This window comes from Macaca thibetana, chromosome 17 (genome assembly GCF_024542745.1).
Source record: "Macaca thibetana thibetana isolate TM-01 chromosome 17, ASM2454274v1, whole genome shotgun sequence".
NCBI lineage: Eukaryota > Metazoa > Chordata > Mammalia > Primates > Cercopithecidae > Macaca > Macaca thibetana.
Window position 1 is genome coordinate 19,131,411 of NC_065594.1, and position 21,475 is coordinate 19,152,885.

Consider the following 21,475-nt stretch of genomic DNA (forward strand, 5'->3'; position numbering starts at 1 on the left):
CCGTATGACTGGGGAGGCCTCAGGCAACTTACAATCATGGTGGAAGGGGAAGCAGGCACCTTCTTCACAAGGCAGCAGGAACGAGTGTGAGCCCAGGGGGAAGAGCCTCTTATAAACCATCAGATCTCATAAGAACTCAGTCACTATCAGGAGAATAGCAAGGGGAAACTGCCTCCATGATCCAATCACCTCCCTCCCTCAACACATGGGGATTACAATTTGAGATGAGATTTGGTGGGGACACAGAGCCAAATCATAGTATTTACACTATAGAGGACAGAAAAAAAAGCAGCCAATTAACCAACCAAGACTTAAAGGAGATTTGAGAAGGAGCCACACAAATATGAGAAAGGGAGAGCCAGGAAAAGAGTGTGGCTTGTGCAAAGGCCCTGAGGCTAACAGGTAGCTGGCAGGCTTCAACCACAAGGGCAGTGGACATTCTGGCTGGAGGAGGGAGGCAGGGGTGGAGGGACATGAGGTCAGGCAGAGCAGACATTTGCCATGGGTACAAAATTAAGGGGCAGGCTGGGAGCCATGGCTCACGCCTGTAATCCCAACACTTTGGGAGGCCGAGATAGGCAGATCACCTGAGGTCAGGAGTTCAAGACCAGCCTGGTCAACATGGAAAAACCCTGTCTCTACTAAAAATACAAAAAATTGGCCGGGCATGGTGGCACATGCCTGTAGCCTTCCTAGCGACTCGGAAGGCTGAGGCAAGAGAATCACTTGAACCCGGGAGGCGGAGGTTGCAGTGAGCCAAGATCATGCCACTGCACTCCAACCTGGGTGACAGAATGAGACTCTGTCTCAAAAAAAGAAAAAAAAAACACAACAAAATTAAAGGGCAGCAAAAAGCTCAGTAATCAAGATGAATAATATTTTAATTAATCGTATTTAATACAAAAAATCATGATAAAACATCAATATTTTAGATAAAGACAGGATCAGTATGAGTGATTCTCCATTTTGCCTCAGGCTCTGCCACGGCCCAGCACAGTGTCCATCTTGAGAATGGAGAGCCCCCTTACATTTTGCTCCTGGAGCCAGTGCCTCACTTGCCTCACCCTCCTCCCAGCCCTGAGTCCGAGAGGAGCAGGGACAGGCAATGCAGGGCCCTGAGGCCACTGCATTTTTGGAACATGACCTGACGTGCACCCGACTCCTCCAACCACTGTCCTCTGTGTGCCGCGTCCTCTCCGCTGCAGTCATGCACATGCCATCATGGCCCGTGGCCACCATCCTCCTCCTTGACACTCTAGAAGCTGCTCTGTCTGAGCGAGGCGGCAGAATTTACAACAGGATGTGGTTATTGGCGCTGCACAGATATGTGAGGGGAGCCTAGACGTCCGGTGTATTCATTCAGCAGGGTGGCTAAGGACCTTCTCTGTGCCAGTCACCAGGCTAGATGAGAGGATGTGACAGGGAGCAAGAAGCCCGTGGAGCCTGGGCTGCCAGCCCACTCATGACCCTAGGAGTCCTCGCACAAGATCAAGGAGACCTGAAATAAACAGCCAGAAACAAACCCTCAGATGATACAGTCAGCCAGCAGCCTCAGCTTCAGAGGCAAGGTAGGAAACGGCCATGAAGATGTTCTTCAGCCCAGACAGATGTGGGTAGGAGGCTGGCTGTATCACCTCGAAGCTGTGGGATCTTGGACAGTTTACGGGGTCGTTCCAAGGGTCAATTTTCTCATCTGTGGAGTGGAAACAGACTCCCTTCAGAGGCCCCCTGTGAGCAGCAGAGAATGACTGTGAGGTGTGTGACGCGCTTGACGAGCACCGTCTGTCAGGATTATGATGGCAGCACTGAAGTGCTTTCTGTTTCTATTCTGACCTACAACGGTGCCTCCTTCTGTCACCAAGTATAGGTAAGAGTTGGGAGAAGAATGGCAGACTCCTCCGGTGGCTCCCATGGGGTTCCCGCAGGGAGGCAGCCGGCAGCAGATGTAAGGAAGCCCTGCCGGTCAGACGCTTGGAGAAGGAACGAGATGTTGCCAGCACCACTCACGGGGTTTGCAAATAAACTGTCACCTCTCAGCTCTCACCAGTGTGCGGCTGTGACAGACAGGTTCATGTGTGTGCAACACCCTCTTCCCTGCCACCCCCAACTTGAACACTTTCTGTTGAAAAATGCCAGGCTGCGCAGCTTTCAAGTAGATGGAGGAATCTGTGAGCATCAGGCCTTCCCGGCAGGGGAGTGAGGACAGCCGGTGCCTGCGTCCTTAGCCTGATTGTCGGCTGAATTGCGGAATTTGCAGCAAGGTTTCTAAGGATCGCCAGCCTGGGTGGTTCAAACTGGCAAGGTCCAGTGCCCATGCATGGAGCCCAAGCTACCTGCCAGTTTGATGACAGTCAGGTTTGTAGGGCTCCATCTTGGAATTTTAGGCCAGAGAGAAAAGGTCGGAGCCCCTCTCTGTGGTACCTTTGGGGAAAGCCAGAAACAAGGATGTCAAGAAGAGTTCGGAGTTTTGAGCTGGAAGGTATCTCAAAAATCGGGTAGTCCAGTCATTTTCACATGTCCACTTTTACAGGAAAAACTTTGTTTATCTCAAATATAATCATATTATAAACTTAATATGTATTTTTAAAAGAAAAAAATATGCTCTTCTGTGTTGCTCGACAGGGATGCTATTGAACATTCCAGAAAGAATTTGTTTTGTGGAACAGTCCTGTTGTACAAAATATTTAGTATTCCTGGCCCCCATCCCCAATATCAGTGGTGCCCCCTCCGCCACCTCAAGTGACTGAAACTAAAAAGCGCCACATATTCCTCCATGCCCTCTGTGGTTACCATTCCCACTGGGAACTCATCTAATTAAGTGGGGTTGCAAGGGAGAGGGCAGCCACTGAGCCTGAGATGGCGCCCTTGAACCTGGCCTTTGCAGAGCATCCCCTCTAAAAACCACCGTGGAGTTGCCTGACAACACCGGAAGCAGCACATTCTCACTGTATTGCCTGGAATAAGCCCTTTAGCCTCTGGGGGCCTCCATTTTCTCCTCTGCAAAACAGAAATGATAATCCTTGCCTATTCCATAGCACTTTTGTGGAGACCAAATGAGGCCTTGCGCACAGCATACTTTGTAAACTCCCGAGCCCTTGCTGATGTACAGCATCCTTCATCATATTACTCTCCTGTGTATATAAAGACACTGTTATCCAAGTCTTTTGAAAAGACTTACCATGGAAACCAAATAATAAAAGCAAAAAGCTCAGTCATAAGGCTTTCACTGAAACCTGCTTCTATTCGCGTCCGTTGCACACACAGCCCCTGGAGACGACGGCTGTGCTCCACTCCCACTGAGACACCTACTTCGGCTTTTGTTAGCTGCCAAGACAGTCAACCAACCTCGACCTGCAGCAGAGGCTCAGCCGGCACGACTGGGAAGCCCACAACTTAGAGAAAACTGCTTAGTGGGCCTCAGTCCTTTCCCTGCTACCCAAATGGTGCTTTTGACTTGAAAATATATCAGGAAAAAAGTTATGAACAGACATTTCACCCAACTTCACACCTGTACCAGATCCAGATGTCACCATTTTGACAATGTCTGCATCATTTTCAGTGTTTTGACAGGTTGGAACCTAATTCGTTAACAAAAGTTGAGATTTTCATTGAAAGGAGAATCAAGATGACATCACATCATTGAGGTCTCTCTTTCCCCTGGATTATTTGAAAAGTAGTCCTCAAGTCATAAAAGAAAAGGCTGTGCAGGTATGTTTTTCAGAATGAATGCAGGCAAAAAAGTCCATTTTAACTTCACTGTAAGCTACAGCCAATGTTTTTCCAAGTTCCAAATCTTAGTAGGTGAAATAGCTGGGTTTATTTCTTTCTTTTCCTCTGTTCCTCATTCCTGTGTTCGTGGTATGCATTACCCTGAAATGAGAGTCCTTCTAACATTCCCAAGTAAGCCCCAGGAGCCAGGTGGAATTGCTTTAGTAGGCTTAGGATCAGCTTTGCAGGATAAAATCTCACAATATGTCCACTTACTCCCAACCCTTGGCCATTGTTTTCTCTAGTTTGGCTAAATACAACTTATGGTTCAAAGAGAAAATGCATGGCGTGGTTTTGCTGGCTTCCTCAAAATATCCAAGGGATTCCACATGGGTAAATCTAATATAAATAAGAAGGAGATGATTCCATTTCTCCGTAAACATGCCTGGGCTAAAGATACATGGAAAGGGTGCCTGGCTTGAAACATTCTACTTTCTCCACTTCAGAAAAAAATAGCATGAACAAATAAAGCGGATCCAAAACACTAGCCCAGGATCACCAAACACAAAGGAGGAAAATACTGAAATGGCAAAAGAAAACGTAAGTGAAACTTTCCATCTTCATTCACACTGGGGAGCACAGAGAAGCTAAACCAGTAACTGAATTTTTAAGGATCATGTGTGGCTTTATTGTCATCCCTGGCAGTAGAGGTCAGGCCATCTTACCCACTGACCTGGAGCAGCTGCACTTTGGCTGTGTTCGTCTTTGCTGGTGTATCTCAGTTTGTTGCCAAGGAAAAATGAAATAGAAGCCCAGGAGCAAAAGGTCAATAATGGCAGCAGAAGAAAGGAAACCTGTTAAATTGTCTCTGCCTCTCCATCACCTTTGCTTCTTTTTGAACACTTACTCTTCTAGACCAGACGCTTGTGCGAATAAAGGCCTATTATATAAGCAATTCAAAAACGATACAGGGGCAAGTTTTCCCATGATAAATGTCGATTAACCCATAATGGGCAGTGCACCTTCAAACGGAGGATCTGGGTGCTAAGCAGCAATACAGCTAGTTAGTAAGCACATGACTCCTCATTCAGTCGAACCAGCTTTGCCACTTGCTTTCTGTGTGACATGGGACAAGTCAATCTCTTTAATTTTCAGATTTGGCATTCGTCTAATGGGATTAATAACTATGACTATCTCATGATTTTTGTGTGCCTTAAAGAAATGATCCAGATAAACTCTTAACACATTGCCTGGTACAAAATTCTTACAAATGTTAGTCATTGTTATTGTTTTTGTTAGAGATTTGAAAATATGCCATATGAGAGGCAAGTGAAATACCTTCTCTAAACCGCTTCACTCCACAATTCTGCATTACTCACAGCTACGCAGCGCTCACCAGTTACAGTGCTTAATTCAAATTTTAAAATTTCTGTTCCCATTGCTTAGGCACCATTAAATCTGACAGAGTTGGAATTCCTCTGGGTACCTCGCCAGGCCCCTGCCTGCATCCAGACCCACCTGGATATTGCATGGATATAAAGAGCACAGCCTGGAGTTTTCACCTGCAAAGAAACAGTCTCACTCCGGCCAGTACTGCCTATGCGAAAAGCTGGCCAGTCTCTAAGAGAAATACTTTGTCTCAGAGAGCAGGCACAAGGCTGTTCCACAGACTCCCTATCCAAGAGGAACTTCCTGGTGGTGAACCATACAGTGTGCTCAGATTTACACATTAGGCGTACCTGATGTCCAAATTAAAGGCAGCCTGTAGCATTCAGGATGACACCAATAAAGGGGGTGGCAGCAGCATCCCAGAGCATTGAAACTGCCAAAGGATTATAAATCATTCTACTGTAAAGACACACGCACACATATGTTTATTGCAGCACTATTCACAATAGCAAAGACTTGGAACCAACCCAAATGCCCATCAATGACAGACTGGAAAAAGAAAATGTGGCACATATACACCATGGAATACTATGCAGCCATAAAAAAGAATGAGTTCATGTCCTTTGCAGGGACATGGATGAAGCTGGAAACCATCATTCTCAGCAGATTAAAACAAAACCAGAAAACCAAGCACCACATGTGGGAGTTGAATAATGAGAATACATAGACACAGGGAGGGGAACATCACACACCGGGGCCTATTGAGGGGTGGGGGGCAAGGGGAGGGAGAGAATTAGGATAAATACCTAATGTATGCAGGGCTTAAAACCTAGGTGATGGGTTGATGTTGCAGCAAACCATATGGCACATGTATACCTATGCAACAAACCTGCACATTCTGCACATGTATCCCAGAACTTAAACTAAAATAAAAAATAAAAAATATACACATATGCAAACCAGTACAGGAGAAAGAAAGAAAGAAAGAAAGAAAGAAAGAAAGAAAGAAAGAAAGAAAGAAAGAAAGAAAGAAAGAAAGGAAGGAAGGAAGGAAGGAAGGAAGGAAGGAAGGAAGGAAGGAAGGAAGGAAGGAAGGAAGGAAGGAAGGAAGGAAGGAAGGAAAAAGAAAGGAAAGGAAAGGAAAAGAAAAGAAAAGAAAAGAAAGAGAAAGAGAAAGAAAGAAAGAAGGAGAGAGAGAGAGGAAGGAAGGAAGGAAGGAAGGAAGGAAGGAAGGAAGGAAGGAAGGAAGGAAGGAAGGAAGGAAGGAAGAGAAAGGAAAGAAGGAAAGAAGGAAGGAAGGAAAGAGAGAGAGAAAGAAAGAAAGAGAGAGAGAGAAAGAAAGAAAGAAAGAAAGAAAGAAAGAAAGAAAGAAAGAAAGAAAGAAAGAAAGAAAGAAAGAAAGAAAGAAAGAAAGAAAGAAAGAAAGAAAGAAAGAGAGAGAGAGAATGCCATCCATGGGCTAAGGGACGTATGCAAGTCTGAAGAGAAGCACTCACTGATGTAGGGTACCAGGACAGTGCCCAAGTAGCGCTGATGGAGGCAGGCACAAAACAAGATGCCTTGCCTTCCTCCATCTCCCACAGATGGAATCTCTTTGCTCTAACAGGGTTGTTGTGGGTCTGCTACATTATCCAGTTTTTACATTTACTTTTATTTGTGAGACTGAGTTGGTAGTGTCATTTACCCACTCAGAATAAGGAAATGTGAAATTCCCACTTACAACCAAAACTTTTTGGCTGGGTATAGAGCAAGAAATCTGTCCATCCATCAGCAACTCCATCCAATCAGTCAGTGCATCAAAGCAGGAGAGTAGTTGAAAAAGCTCCAATAAGATGATGAGTTAATGAATGCACTTTGCTGCTTCTTACCCTGAACCAAATTCTGAGATACCCAGGAGCAAAAAGAAATGTGGTGAACCCCAAAACCCAGTGTTACTGCTGTGAGACTCACCTGAGAACACAGAAGGTAGCTGGGTTGCTATGCGGACACGGCATCCTAGGCTGGAGGAGGGTCAGGCTACCGATGAGCATGGAGGCCAGGGAGAGCTGTCAGTCTCTGCCCTTTTCTTTCCTCAGCATGAACCTGGGAAGATCCATATCCGCCCATCATCTAAATGCAGCAATGCCAGCCCAGCCCAGTGCCTGCTGGAAATGAAGGGACACATTGGAGCAGCTCAAAGCAGAGTTAAGAAGGTCTCTGAGAAGCAAAGTCACCCTGTTATGGAAAAGGTACAAACAGAGAAAGGGTCCCTAATACAGTTCCAAGGCAATATGATTCAGGAGGAAAAATGAGTCATTAAACAAGAACAGCAGCTCATTTAACAATGTCTGCCAGAGGGAGCAGATATCATGGACACAGAAAAAGAACCTAAAAGAAAAGAAGCCCTATAGTCCCAATGATTTTGGAGGCTGAGGCAGGAGGATTGCTTGAGGCTAGGAGTTTGAGACCAGCCTGGGCAATATAGGGAGACTCCATCTCTACAAAAAATAAAGAATATAACAGGAATTGTACAAATGTAAATGAGTTGAACTCACCAATCAGATTAGATTTTTTTTTAGATTTTTTTATTTATACAGCATTATGCATTTGCAGGGCACCCTTTTAATAATCATTAAAAATGTAATAAAGATAATCAGAAAAAACTGAACCAAAAATAAGCCAACATAATTAATTGTCACACAAAGATTTGTAAGAAACATAATAATAGACAAAGAGGAATATGAAAAATTGGTAAAACACTCAAGAAGAATATGAAGATAAATGAATATCTATGTACTTAACAATGTGGTCTCAAAACATAAAACAAATCTGAAGAGAATGCAACAAGACAACTGTGGTTAGATTTTAATAAGCCCCTTTCAGGAACTGATGGAGCAAAGAGACAAATAAAAGTAGAGAAATATAAATAGTTGTTAAGCTCAAGTGTTAGGTATATACACTTCTGCATGAAAGAAATAAAACATTCTTTTAAAACAATCATGAAATCATGAAATGTTCACCAAAATCTGCCATTTACAATCTTACAAAGGAACCTCAATAAATTTCCTAAAGTCATACACACTGTGCTCTTTGAATATCAGGAATAATTTATGCCAGAAAATTAGATAACCTAGAACAGTGGCTCCCAACATTTTTGGCACCATGGAAGACAATTTTTCCATGAACCAGGGTTGGGGGATGGTTTCAGGATGATTCAAGGGCATTACATTTATTGAGTACTTCATTTCTATTATGATTACATTGTAATATATAATGAAATAATTATACAATTCACCATAATGTAGAACAAGTGGGAGCCCTGAGCTTGTTTTCGTGCAACTAGACGGTGCCATCTGGGGATGATGGGAGACAGTGACAGATCATCAGGCATTAGATTCTCATAAGGAGTGCCCAGCCTAGATGCCTGGCATGCACTGTTCACAAAAGAGTTCGCGCTCCTAATCTAATGCTGCCACTGATCTGACAGGAGGTGGAGCTCAGGCAGTAAGGCGAGAGATGGGAGCAGCTGTAAATACAGATGAAACTTTACCTGCTCTCCCAGCACTCATTTCCTGCTGTGTGGTCCAGTTCCTAACAGGCGATAGTCCAGTACTGGTCCATGGCCCAGGGGTTGGGACCCCTGACCTAGAAGAAATGGGCAAATTATTTGAAACACACAAATTACCTAAACTAACTCAAGAGGACAGAAAATATCAGCAGACCCATAACAAGAAATTGAATCAGTAATCAAAAAAATATCCAACAAAAAAAAAATGTTCTACACCAGAAGGCTTACTGGTGAATTCTACTGAACATTTTAAAAAGAATTAACATCAGTCTTTTTCAAACTCTTCCAAATGCTTGAAGAGGAAGAACACTCCCTAAGCCATTGTATAAGGCCAGCATTACTCTAATACCAAAGTCAAAGACACTACAAGAAAAGAAAACTACAGACCAATAATCCTTTATGAATATAAATACAAAACTCCTCAACAAATTAAACAGTCTTCACTTAAGGTCATGGATAGGTTATTGGAAACTGTGACTTTTAAGCAAAATGACATACAGCAAGTCCTTCAATAATGCTTCCTGTTCTATTTCATTTTATGTTAATTTTAATGAAAAAAACCTGTTTTTGTTTTAGGTAATTTTGCTTAAAGTCACGGTTTCCAAGGACGTGTTGATGATGTTGAGAAGTTACTGTACTAGCAAGCAGAGTTCAGCAGCATGTTGAAAGGATTACACACAATGACTAAATGGGATTTATCCCAGGAATGGAAGGGTGGTCCAACATATAAAAAACTAACCAATAATAAATAATTATCAAAATCCCAATGGCATTTGTTGCATAAACAGAAAAACTCATTCTAAAATTCATATGGAATTTCAAGGGACCCCAATTAGCTGAAAGTATGCTGAAAAAGAAGAACAAAGTTGAAGAACTCATACTTCTCAATATAAAAACTTGATTGACATAGCTTCAGTAATCCAAACAATTTGGTACTAGCATAAGGATAGACATGTAGACAAATGGAGTAGAACTGAGAGCCTAGAAATAAACTCTCACATCTATGGCCAATTTATTGTTGATCATCCAATGGGGAAAGAACAGGTTCTTCAAAAAATGCTACTCCAAAAACTGGATATTCACATGCAAAAGAATAAAGTTGGACCCTTCCCTTACACCATATACAGACATTAACTGAAAATGGACCAAGCACCTAAACGTAAGAGCTAAAACGATAAAACTCTTAGGAAAAAAAAAAAAAAAAACATAGGGACAAATCTTCATGGCCTTGGATTTGGCAATGATTTCTTAAATATGACACTAAAAGTATAAGTAACAAAAGAAAAAGAATGACAAACTGGATTTGATGAAAATTTAAAACTTTTGTTCATCAAAGGACACTATCAACAGAATGAAAAGACAATCCACTGATGGGAGAAAATATTTACAAATCACATATTTAAAAGGTCTAATATCTAGAATATATAAAGAACTCCTATAACTCAACAACTAATAGACAACCCATTGTAAAAAAAAAAAAAAAAAAAAAAAAAAAAAAAGGAAAAAGACCTGAGTAGACATCTCTGCAAAGAAGACATACAAATAGCCAGTAAGCACATGAAAAGATCTTTAACATCATTAGCCATTACGGAAATGCAAATCATAACCACAATGAGATACCACTTAATACCTACTAGGATGGCTATAATTGAAAACACACACACACACACACACAGAAAGAGAGAGAAAATAGCATGTGGACAATAATGTGAAGAAATTGGAACCCTCCTACATTTCTGGTAGGAATGTAAAACTGTGTAGGCATTGCAGAAAACAGTTGGCAATTCCTACAAAAAAAAAAAATGTAGAATTATCATGTGGCCCAGCAATTGAACTCTTAAATATATACCCCAAAAAACTGAAAACAGGAATTCAAACAAATATGTGAACACCAATGTTCAAGGCAACATTATTCACAGTAGTCCAAAGGTGGAAACAACCAAGGTATCCATCAACAGATGAATAGATAAACAAAACGTGATATACACATACAATGGAATATTATTTCATCATGAAAAGATATGAAGTTCCGATACATGCTACAACATGGATGAACCTTGTAAACATTATTCCAAGTGAAATAGGCCAGACACAAGAGAACAAATATTGTATGATACCACTTATATGAAATATCTACAATAAGCCAATACGTAGAGACAGAAAGTATATTAGAGGTTACCTGGGGCCAAGGGAAAGCAAGAATAGAGGGTAATTGCTCAACAGGGGTAGAATTTCTGGTTGGGTGATGAAAATGTTTTGATGATGGTTGCACAACATTTTGAATGTAAATAATGCCACCGAATTGTACACTTAAAATGGTTAAGATGGCAAATGTTGTCTTATCTGTTTTAGCACACACACAAACACACCTTCAAATAACCAAGCAAATGAGAAGAAAATACTTATTAGGAAGCCAAGAAGTGGGAAAAAAGAAATAACTAGAGGAAATTCAGACAATGGAATTGTCAGTCATTGAATTTAAATTAACTATTTAACTATGCTTAATATGTTTGCAGACATTTTTTTTTCTTTTTCTTCTTTTTTTTTTTTTTTTTTTTTTTTGAGACAGAGTCTCACTCTATTGCCCAAGCTGGAGTGCAGTGGCGCAATCTTGGCTCACTGCAACTTCTGCCTCCTGGGTTCAAGAAATTCTCATGCCTCAGCCTCTCAAGTAACTGGGACTACAGGCTCCTGCCACCATGCCCAGCTAATTTTTGTATTTTTAGTACAGATGAACCGAAATATACCTGTAATGACAATAAATGCAAACCAATTAAACACTCCATTTGAAAGACTGAGAAATCAAGCCAAACTCAACTATACACTGCTGACAAAAGACTCACCTTAAATATAAAGAAATAGAAATGCTGCAAGTAAAAGGATGACAAAGATATATCATACAAATCCTAACCCAAAGAAAGCTGATGTAGCTATACTAATATTAGATAGTGTAGACTTTAAGGCAAGAAGCACTCCTAGAAATAGAGACACTTCATAAGTGTAAAAGCTTCTACCAAGAAGATATAGCAATTTTAAATTTCTAAGCACTTAACATCATAGACTCAAAACATATAAAACAAAAAGACAAAACTAAAAAAAAGTAAAAATGCATAATCTTTGTGGAGTATTTTAATACATTAATATATTTAATATATTTCTCAAAGCAGACATAAAGTCAATATATAAAATATATGAACCACACAATAACCTAACTGAGATATATTAGTCACTACAGCCCAAAATTAAATAATATGCACTCTTTTGAAATTTGCATGAGAAACTTACCAAAACAGAACATATCCTAGTCCATACCCTGGGAACATTTCAAAAGGCTGAAATCTTACAGTGTCTATTCTTTAATCAATAACAGAAAGGTAATTAGAAAATCTGTCAATGCTTGGAAATTAAGCACCACAAATGCTTGGACATTAAGCACTACACGTACACAGTCCAAACACTATACAGCCTCCAAAGATATACATATCTAAGGACTCATACAATGAATTAGAGTGGCTGTCAGTGGAGAGAGAATAGTAAATAAGGAAATTAAAAAAAATAAAATGTAACCAACAGACAGGCCATGCACAGCATGATAATTTTGGTGACTCATGACCCCAAAAGTATGTTGAATTCAACCCTGTACACCTGAGGTCAAAAATTAAATAAATAAATAATTTTATAAAGAACTTCTAGAAATCAGAAAATCTAAATTCTAGCATATTCCAAATATACTGTCAATTCCACGTCTTTGGGCTTCATGTTTGGTATCTACAGAGAATGCATACTAATATTAACGAACAGTCTTTGTACCTCATACGTCAATTCAACAAGCAGCCATTGAATTTGTTATGTGGCAGACACTGCACCAGTTGGTGGGGACACAGTTCCAGCTCTCAAGAGTCTTATTCCTCAAGGGCGCTGACGTCATACAAAGCAAAAGGAGGAAATTTTGTAAGAACCACCACAAAGCAAAATTGCACAGAAGCCACGGGTTACACAACGAAGTTCCAGGTATTTGATAACTGATTTTGACCTGGCTGAGGAGGACCTACCTTTTTTTTTGAGACAGGCTCTCACCTTGTCACCCAGGTTGGAATGCAGTGGTGCAGTCATGATTCACTGCAGCCTCCACCTCCCTGGGCTAAGTTGATCCTCCTACCTCAGCCCCCCAAGTAGCTGAGACTACAGGCACACACCACCATGCCCAGCTAACTACAGGCACACATCACCATGCCCGGCCAATTCAGTATTGTAACTTTTGCATTTTTGTTTCACCATGTTGCCTAGGCTGCTCTCAAACTCCTGGTCTCAGGCGATTCACCGGCCTTGGCCTCCCAAAGTGCTGGGATTACAGGCATGAGCCACCGCGACCAGCCAGGACCTATCTTTTGATCCTGGGAATGCTATGCAACATGTGAGCTCCTTCAGGGCAGGGGCAAAGGATTTTCGATTCTGCAATTCCAGTGTTTAGCCAAACAAGAGCGTATTACATTTTTGTTGAGTGAATGAATGTAGAATGGATGTCAGTTTGAGCTAGTATTCCATGTTCTATATTTCTACATCAAGACCCAGGTATAGAAAGAACTGGGACCTGTGACTGGAGGCAGACTTTACTGCATCCACAAGCAGGTAAACATCCTTCAGTGCTGAACTCGAGACAATGTCCAACCCCACACGCAGTCATAATTCCAGGGCTTACATCAGAGTACTGGAAAATTTCATTATCTGTCGGCCAACTGTGAATCAAATGCACACAATGCTGAGAAAGAACCACCCATCATAAAACCTTAAAGAATAACCTGCTTTCCAATGCATATGCAGGAATAAATGAGCACCTACCAGAGTGCTCACTGACAATATGAGCAGGACGATACCCTCCCAGTAAGGTTCTTGGAAGAATGACATGAAATGTTCAAAGGCCCAACAATTAGAGGTGCTCAATAAATATTTGCTATTAAATACACAGTGGGTATTCTGTAAATATGAGTTTTTCTTCTCCCTCCTTTCTCCCACTCTTCCACCTTTCCAAGAGAGGTAGGTAACCATGAAATAGAGAAATACTTTGAGGAATTTTCCTGCACAATTCTAGGTATACTGAACTGCAGAAAAACATAGCCACTGTTGTAGCATCGAAAGGCCAGGGATACTGGGTGCCACAGGGGGATTCTGGAAGAAGGAAATACTAGATATGGGGAAAGAACCATCTGTCTCTGCAAAAGGCCCCAACTTACCTTCAAAAACTTATTTTCCATTAGTCCTTTGCCCAAACTTAACAACAGATATTTATATAAAACTGCCTACGTGCTAGGCACTCTTCTAAGTGCTTTACACGGATTCCTAACAACAGTCCAATTAAATAAGTACCATTATCATCCCCATTTTATAGATGCAGATGCTAAGAACTAGAAGGATGAAGAAGTCCAGAGGGTCTCAAAACTGCTCGGGATTTATATCAGTACCTCTAGGAAATCCTCCAGGATTAGGCAAAGTAGCTAAGAAAAAAAAGAAAATTGAGGACTGACAAGAAGACCAAAGGTGGAACCCTGAGAAACAACAGCTACATTTATGGGACAGAAGGAGGAGGAATTGACCTCAGGGTGTGGTGTGAGAGGTAGTAGGAGAGCCAAGGCAGGGTGCTGTCTTGGCCATTCAGGGAAGGGTGTTCAAATAACGAGGTCACATCAACCATTTCAGGAAGGTATTGGGAAGTGTTTGCTGGGATTGGCAATTAGCAGGTCACTGACAACTTGGTTGAGAAGAGTTTTAGTGTTGTGCTGGGGAAAGAATAATGGCCTCATCCTCAAATCCCTTGAAAGAATCTCTCTCTCTCTCTCTCTCTCTCTCTCTCTCGCACGCGCATGCTCTCTTTCTCTCTCTCTCTCTGCATCTGTTACCTTTGACCAGGCTTATACATAGTAAGTGCTCATTTTGCTGGTTTTGCCATTGCTGATAAAGATAATGACATGCTACTATTGCTGTTATGAAGTCAAGAGCAAAAGATGGTGTGTATGTGAGTTGAGATTTCGAAAATATGGGTGCAGGAGGCAATTACCCCTCAATTTCAGTTAGGTAGGAAAGGGGTCAGGAAGACAGAGCTTCCTTCATTGCAGAGAGATGACCACAGGATGCCCCATAGTCAGTGACCAACTCTACTTAGCCAGAGAGAGAAACTGCAGTTCTCAGACAGTAAATGCAGTTGCCCCTTCTTATGGAGACTCAGCTGCCAGAAACAAAGGTGAGTGTTCAAGGTCACTGTGAACCCCGGGCCCACCCTTGAAATACTGTCCATTTGTCTGCCTCTAGTCCTTTTTTGGCTCCTGAAGTCCAATCATTCTTTGCCCTTTTAACCACTCTGGTGTGTCTTGGAGAAAACACAGTTCTTCGTGGTCTGCCAGTAGTCGAGGGAGGAATCTGAAAGCTGACTGTTTCTCCCACAGCTTCAGGAGCATTAAAACTTCAAAAGAGGAACTATTTATGCTGTCATTACCACAGCGGTCACTTCTGCAGGATTTCTTTCTCTGATGCAGCACTGGTTGGACAGGCTTGGCTCACGGCCCGCCGAGAGGGGAGAGGAGGGCGTTGCAGAGACACTGAGTCATCCTACCTCCTCCACGCCCTCCGCAGCTGCCCCTCACTGCACTTCCTCCTCCTCCTCAAGCTAAAGGTCAGCTCTCATGCTCATGCCAAGTTTTGAGAAACACACATACGCCAAAAAAAAAAAAAAAAAAAAGGCTTCAGAGAGGGTACATTTTTTAACATGAAAAGAAATAAGGAAAGCCTCCTTCAAAAATAAATGTAAAAATAAGTAACTCTTCCCCCACACTACTTAATAACTCCAGAATGATAAAAATTTTCCAATTGTGAATATGTAAGGAATAAAATAAAAGGAATGAATGCCCCACTGTGTTAATGCAGGCCTCTTTAAAATGATTCTAATTTCTTCCAGAAGGCTCTGGAGGGTAGATTGCAAGGTTTGTCTTAATATAGAATTATTCCCTTCTCTCTACATGTCTTTAGAACCAGTGTGAACATCGTGATATTTTACAGTTGGCAACCTGTACATCGCTGCTCAAAAATCCTGCATTCCAAGGGCTACAATCATGCATTGTGCATTTGAAATGCCTGTTGCTAAGAACAAATATCAACCCCAGGACGACCCCACTCAGCAGATCCAGCCAACTCCCGCACAGAGCTGTTTCCCGACCTCTGGTCAGAGACAGGAAGCCCATTGGACCTCAGGCCCAGGCAAGTGCGGAGGGTTCCTAGGCAGGTGACGTGGTAAAACATTGACGACTAGCTCTCTGTCTCTCTTCAGGATAACGTCTGCCTCCCACCCTTCCTGGTTCCAGCTTAGGAATCTATGCAACCCTTTTATATGCATTGCCAGGAGGCCTGGGAAGTAGATTCGACAGAGGTTTTACAGCATTGTTCCTATTTAACTGATCAAGGACTGAGCCTCGTAGTTTAACAACATGAAGTTGTACCGGAACGACTAAGCAGTTGCTGGAGTAAAACCCTCAGCTTCCAAATCGCACCCCCATTAAATTCACTTCCAGCCCCGTTGTACCCTCTTTCCCCATGAGGCCTCCCCAGTGGTGCTGAAAACAGGGACTGACCTGGTTGCGGCTGGAGGCTGGGGTCCTGTTCTTCACATGTTGCCACGCTGCCCTCGAAGGCCAACTGCCCCGTGGGCACTGTCCGTCTGCAGATCACTCGCTGTCGACACTCAGACCTCCATCTCACGGCAGGGTTGCCCGTGTCCACACCTCCCGCTTCTCCCATGCCACTTACAGCCTGTTTCAGATTAGTTTTAATTTTCTGGAGATTTTCCAAACTCTCCTCAGCCAAACAATCAGGGAGAGGGAGAGGCCTGGCGCCGGGCAAAGGAACAGAGCCCTTCCCGCCCTGGAGCTGCCTCCAGCAGAGGCAACTCCGTGTAGGGTGAACATGGCCACAACGGGGGAAAGCGATGATGTTCAATTATGTTATACGTTATGTGCTTTTGTTTTACGCACTTCTCCGTAAATGACCTCCTTCCTAGTGAGTGGAGGAGTGTTGGGGGTGGAGTGCTAGGATGTGAAAGTAAACACCAAGAGAAAGGTACAGGTTCAACGTGAGCATCTACAATAGGATTATCAAAGCTACAGAAAGGCTTTGTTAGGAGAGAAAGCGTTTTCCTCAATCCCTCTTCCTACCTTTCTTTAGCATTTCAGAAGGCAAGTCTGGCAAACCTGCTCCCGGAGTCCTGCCTGAAAGAGGTCTCACCCATTCGCCTGATGAATGGAGAGAAGAAGGAAGACAGAGAGAGGGAGAAATTTGGGGGCAAGGAGTATGATCCCCACCGCCTAAGTCCCGCATCTCTCAAAGCGGGCCTCAGGGGCTTTAGAGGCACTGGGTTAGGTATGGAGAGCCCAAACCATCAGCTGAGCGCACGCTGCTGGGACCTTTCAGGGCAGTCTGCCATCTGCAACATGAAGCAGGAACAGTGGTGCCCAGGAGGCATGGGATGCAAGGAGTTGGATCATTGGAGGACATGGCCTGGGTCTCCATGGCCGGTGGGCTGCAGGTCGGGGCCCAGAAGTTCCCCCATGGCTCCGTGAAGACAAGTAAAGTGGTGAGAGGCAGCTGGGTTGGCATCGACCTGGACGGGAGCGAAGAGGCCATGGGGCAGGCTGTGAGATCAAACACGTGGCCACCACGTTACTGGAAAATCACAGTATTAACTACAATCACCTTTGGGCGCTAACTTCAAGTAATAAGCAGAATCACACCGCTCCCCCACCTCCACCAATATCACACTGGCCCAAGTCAATTGCGTCTCCAATCCTGACTTCCTTTCTCGCTACATCGGCCTCCTTACTGGCCATCTTGTTTCCACTCTTGGCCCTTGCGGTCTATTTTTCACCTAGGAGCCAGAGTGACTCCTTTAAAAATGTAGCAAAGACCGTGACACTTCTCAAGTCAAAACTCTCCAATGACTTCCCAATTGATTTGAACTATAAAGTCCTCACCATAGCCAATAGGATGATACATGATCTGGCCTCTGTCTCCCTCTCAAACTCCATTTCCTACTGGCTCATCCTCTCCCACTCCACTGCAGTCCAGGACGACCTGGCTGGCCCACAGACATGCCAAGCATGCTCCCAGCTCAGGCTCTTTGCCTGGAATGTTCTCTCAAGATCCTTCTTCTCTCAAGATCCTCTTGGCTTGCACCCTCATTTCACTCAGGTCTCTTCTGTCACCTCCTAGGCCAGGCTGTGCTTAAACCACTCTTCCCAAAGTAGCACCCTGCCTGGGTCACTCCCTATTTCTTTATACTGCTTCATCTTCCTAATGCTTACCACCAATAACATTTATATTTATTTGCTCCCTCTCTGTCTCTCCAAACTAGAAAGGAGGCTTTGTGGGGACAAAGACTGTTGTTCACTGCCTGTCTCCAGCACCAGTACACTGTCTGGTGCATAGCACATGCTCAATGAACGTTTGTTGAATGAATAAAAGTGGCACCCCCCAGGATCTGTAAACTTCAGAGCTCATGCTCTCAACCACTTTTCTATGCTACTCCCCGGTATTGGGACGTGTTGATCAATCTGAAGAGCAGCTGTAAGCAATGGACACACACAGGTGTGATTGGTAGTCCTCATTAAATATCTGTTCAACTGAAGGCACATCCTAGATGAAATCCTCAGTTATTCAGCTTCTAAGGATGGGGAATGTATGAATTATAGAAAGGTCAGTCAGCTAACGAAGTGTGAAACTATTAAACGTCTAATTCACTATCATGATACCTGTTCTACACTGCTTATACCACTAAATGCCACTTGAGATTACCATGCGTATTTGTTGTTTCTTTATCATCTGTTTCCTTTATTGCCTTGTAAGCCTTATGAGAGGAGACACCTTGCCTTCAATGTGGAATAATCGGAACAATAAATAAATGAATGAATTCAGGCAACTGATTTGTTTAGTTCTGTTTCCACAACTCCCAAACAACTTCCAAATTATAATTTTACTTCACAGAAAGATGACGTCCAGGTCAAACTAATGCAAATATAATACTCACTGAGTAACTAATATAGTGGTGTTTTCATCTATACATCAATTTCTTAAAGCCTGATTAGTGTGAATCTGTCTTTGAAAATCAACCTTAGTCTCAACATGAAAAAAAAAAAAAAAAAAAAAATCAGAAGACCAGTCTCTGAAATAGAACGAAGTCACCAAAATAAACTCTTTAAGAGGCTTCATGACTGTTGTGATACATTAGAAAAAAGGTAGAATGAAATCCTTTGACTAAAATATCAGTCACTTGTCTCATGATTCTAATTTATTCCAACCAATAGGACAAAGGGAGAGTTCACACAGAGGGAGGTGATCTTTGTGATTTTTCGATCTTAAAATGCAGTATTGAGGAGTTTAGGAGAAAAAAGTGTCATGATTGATTGGTGATGTCTGCCATGGCACAGGAAGAAGGAGGATGGCATTTACACCACAAATCTGACATCCCTCACCTAGACAGTCTTTAGTCTTCCCATTTCCTTTGAAAGTTAAAACATCTTTTCAGAGTCCCTGATTACAGAGCACCACAAAAATCTAATCAAGGGAGTCATCCATCAGGGGATTTTCTACTTCCCTTTCCTTGTTGTTTCCTGGATGATTCACGTAGGAAAAGTTACTTTTCATCCTTCAATTCCTACCAAGTTTGTTTCCTTGTTCACAGGGAGCCAGCTAGACTTTCTTAGACCCTCCAGTAGAAAATGATAATCTATAGGCAATTATTTGTATGCAAAATCCTGTGCACTTTGATTCCACACCCCAGCATTCAAGTTGAGAACAAGAACATTCCATCTCAACTTTTTATTGGTATTACTCATGTATGCTTCAACTCATCTCCTTACATTCTGCTTCTAAAATTAGGCATTGGAACAAATGCCATTCCTGCCTCAGATGGGTTTGTTTTTCTTATCTCATAGGTCAAGAAGACATCCTCCACTCCTGCTTCCTGACTCGCCTGGACTACCTGGAAAAAAAAAATCGTAAGCATCTTATCAGTAGCCAAGTTTTCTCATTGGGGGCTATAACCCTTATGTGACTAAAGAGAAGCCCAAAGCATGCTGCAGCTTGAAGAGCAGAAGGCCTTTCAGAAACAATCACTAAATACAACTTGGCCGGGCGCGGTGGCTCACGCCTGTAATCCCAGCACTCTGGGAGGCCGAGGCGGGCAGATCATGAGGTCAGGAGATCGAGACCATCCTGGCTAACACGGTGAAACCCCATCTCTACTAAAAAATACAAAAAATTAGCCGGGCGAGGTGGCAGGCGCCTGTAGTCCCAGCTACTTGGGAGGCTGAGGCAGGAGAATGGCGTGAACCCGGGAGGCGGAGCTTTCAGTGAGCCGAGATGGCGCCACCGCACTCCAGCCTGGGCGACAGAGCGAGACTCTGTCTGAGAAAAAAAAAAAAAAAAATCACTAAATACAACTCAAGACTCAAAGCTCAACTTTTGGAGTATGATTCTATTTCACTTCTCATTATGCTACAACTGGACCCTCAGGGCTTATTGGAAATTTCTGGTGGGGGACCCAGCCATGTGTGTACCCATAACAAAGAATGATCTTTGTCTGGAAAGGTTGCCCTCTCAAACCCAACATGCAGCTGCAGGAGATCTGGGCCATGGAAGGGCAAGGACAGGTCTATCCAGGGAACATGATTAGCAAGCAATGCAGTGACAAAAGTAGCAGCTGCATTGCCTGTGGGTCTGTATCCAATTCTTAGGGAACAAAAGCTTTTCTCACGATATTATTTATTTTTCACTTTCATCTCTACGGCGAGACAATCAATTATATGAAGGTAGGGGCCATGTCTTTTTTTGTGTATTTATTGCTAAAATTATCTTCCAATAAATATTTATACTCTGACAGTAGGGTGGGCATGATAACCATTTTATAGATGGAGACAGGAGACAGCTAAGGTTGTGTCTGGCTACTAACTAGAAGCTTGATGACTGAATTAACAAATTACTAGTGAAGAACAAAGAGTACACAAAGAGATGACCTGACTTCTAACCTCAAAGCAAACATTTAAAACATGACTTCATATCCTGGTAAAAGGTAATATCTCCTTTCCTTACAGTACTAGAACATTCCATCTTACTCTAGTCTTCCCAACTTCACACAACTTCTACCCCTATGAGGTTATATCATATTCGGGTTATCCACAGCTGGTATGGTCTCAATAGCCAATGGATGGAAAGAAATGAAATATTAAGAATCCTTTGGAAAGTGAAGAAAACACAATTTCTGAATATAGTATGAGTTAGAATCATCAAATTAAGACACCAGTAGATAGCTGGGCATGGTGGCTCACACCTGTAATCCCAGCACTTTGGGAGGCATAGGTGGTCAGATTGCTTGAGTCTAGGAGTTCAATACTAGCCTGAGCAACATGGTAAAACCCCATCTCTCTGGAAAAAAAAAAATGCAAAAATTAGCTGGGTGTGTTGTCACGTGCCTGTGGTCCCAGCTACTTGGGAGACTGAGCAGGGAGGATCACTTGAGCCCAGGAGGCGGAGGATGCAGTGAGCTGTGACTGCACCACTGTGCTCCAGCCTAGAGGACAGAGTGAGACCCTGTCTCAAAAAAAAAGAAAAAGAGAAAGACAAGACACCAGTAAATATTCAAAAGGAACTAATATTTACTGATGTGACCTATGAGTCAACCACTGTGTGAGCATTTTATATAAAATGTCTCACTTAAATATGTTGTTTTTGACTCCTAATCATATAGATATTTTCATGTTTTTGTTCTCATGGAGTTCCAGATCTAGAAACTTTGTG

At 42.6% G+C, this 21,475-nt stretch overlaps 1 long non-coding RNA gene across 1 annotated transcript; it reads right to left on the bottom strand.

Annotated features, from left to right (window-relative positions):
• Nucleotides 1-6,996: 6,996 nt before the first annotated feature.
• Nucleotides 6,997-14,819, bottom strand: LOC126940356 (uncharacterized). Its single transcript, XR_007720724.1, has 3 exons — nt 12,455-14,819; nt 8,627-8,721; nt 6,997-7,241 (listed from the first exon to the last, which is right to left on the bottom strand). It is a non-coding gene; the product is annotated as an uncharacterized LOC126940356 (long non-coding RNA).
• Between the last annotated feature and the right edge of the window lie 6,656 nt (nt 14,820-21,475).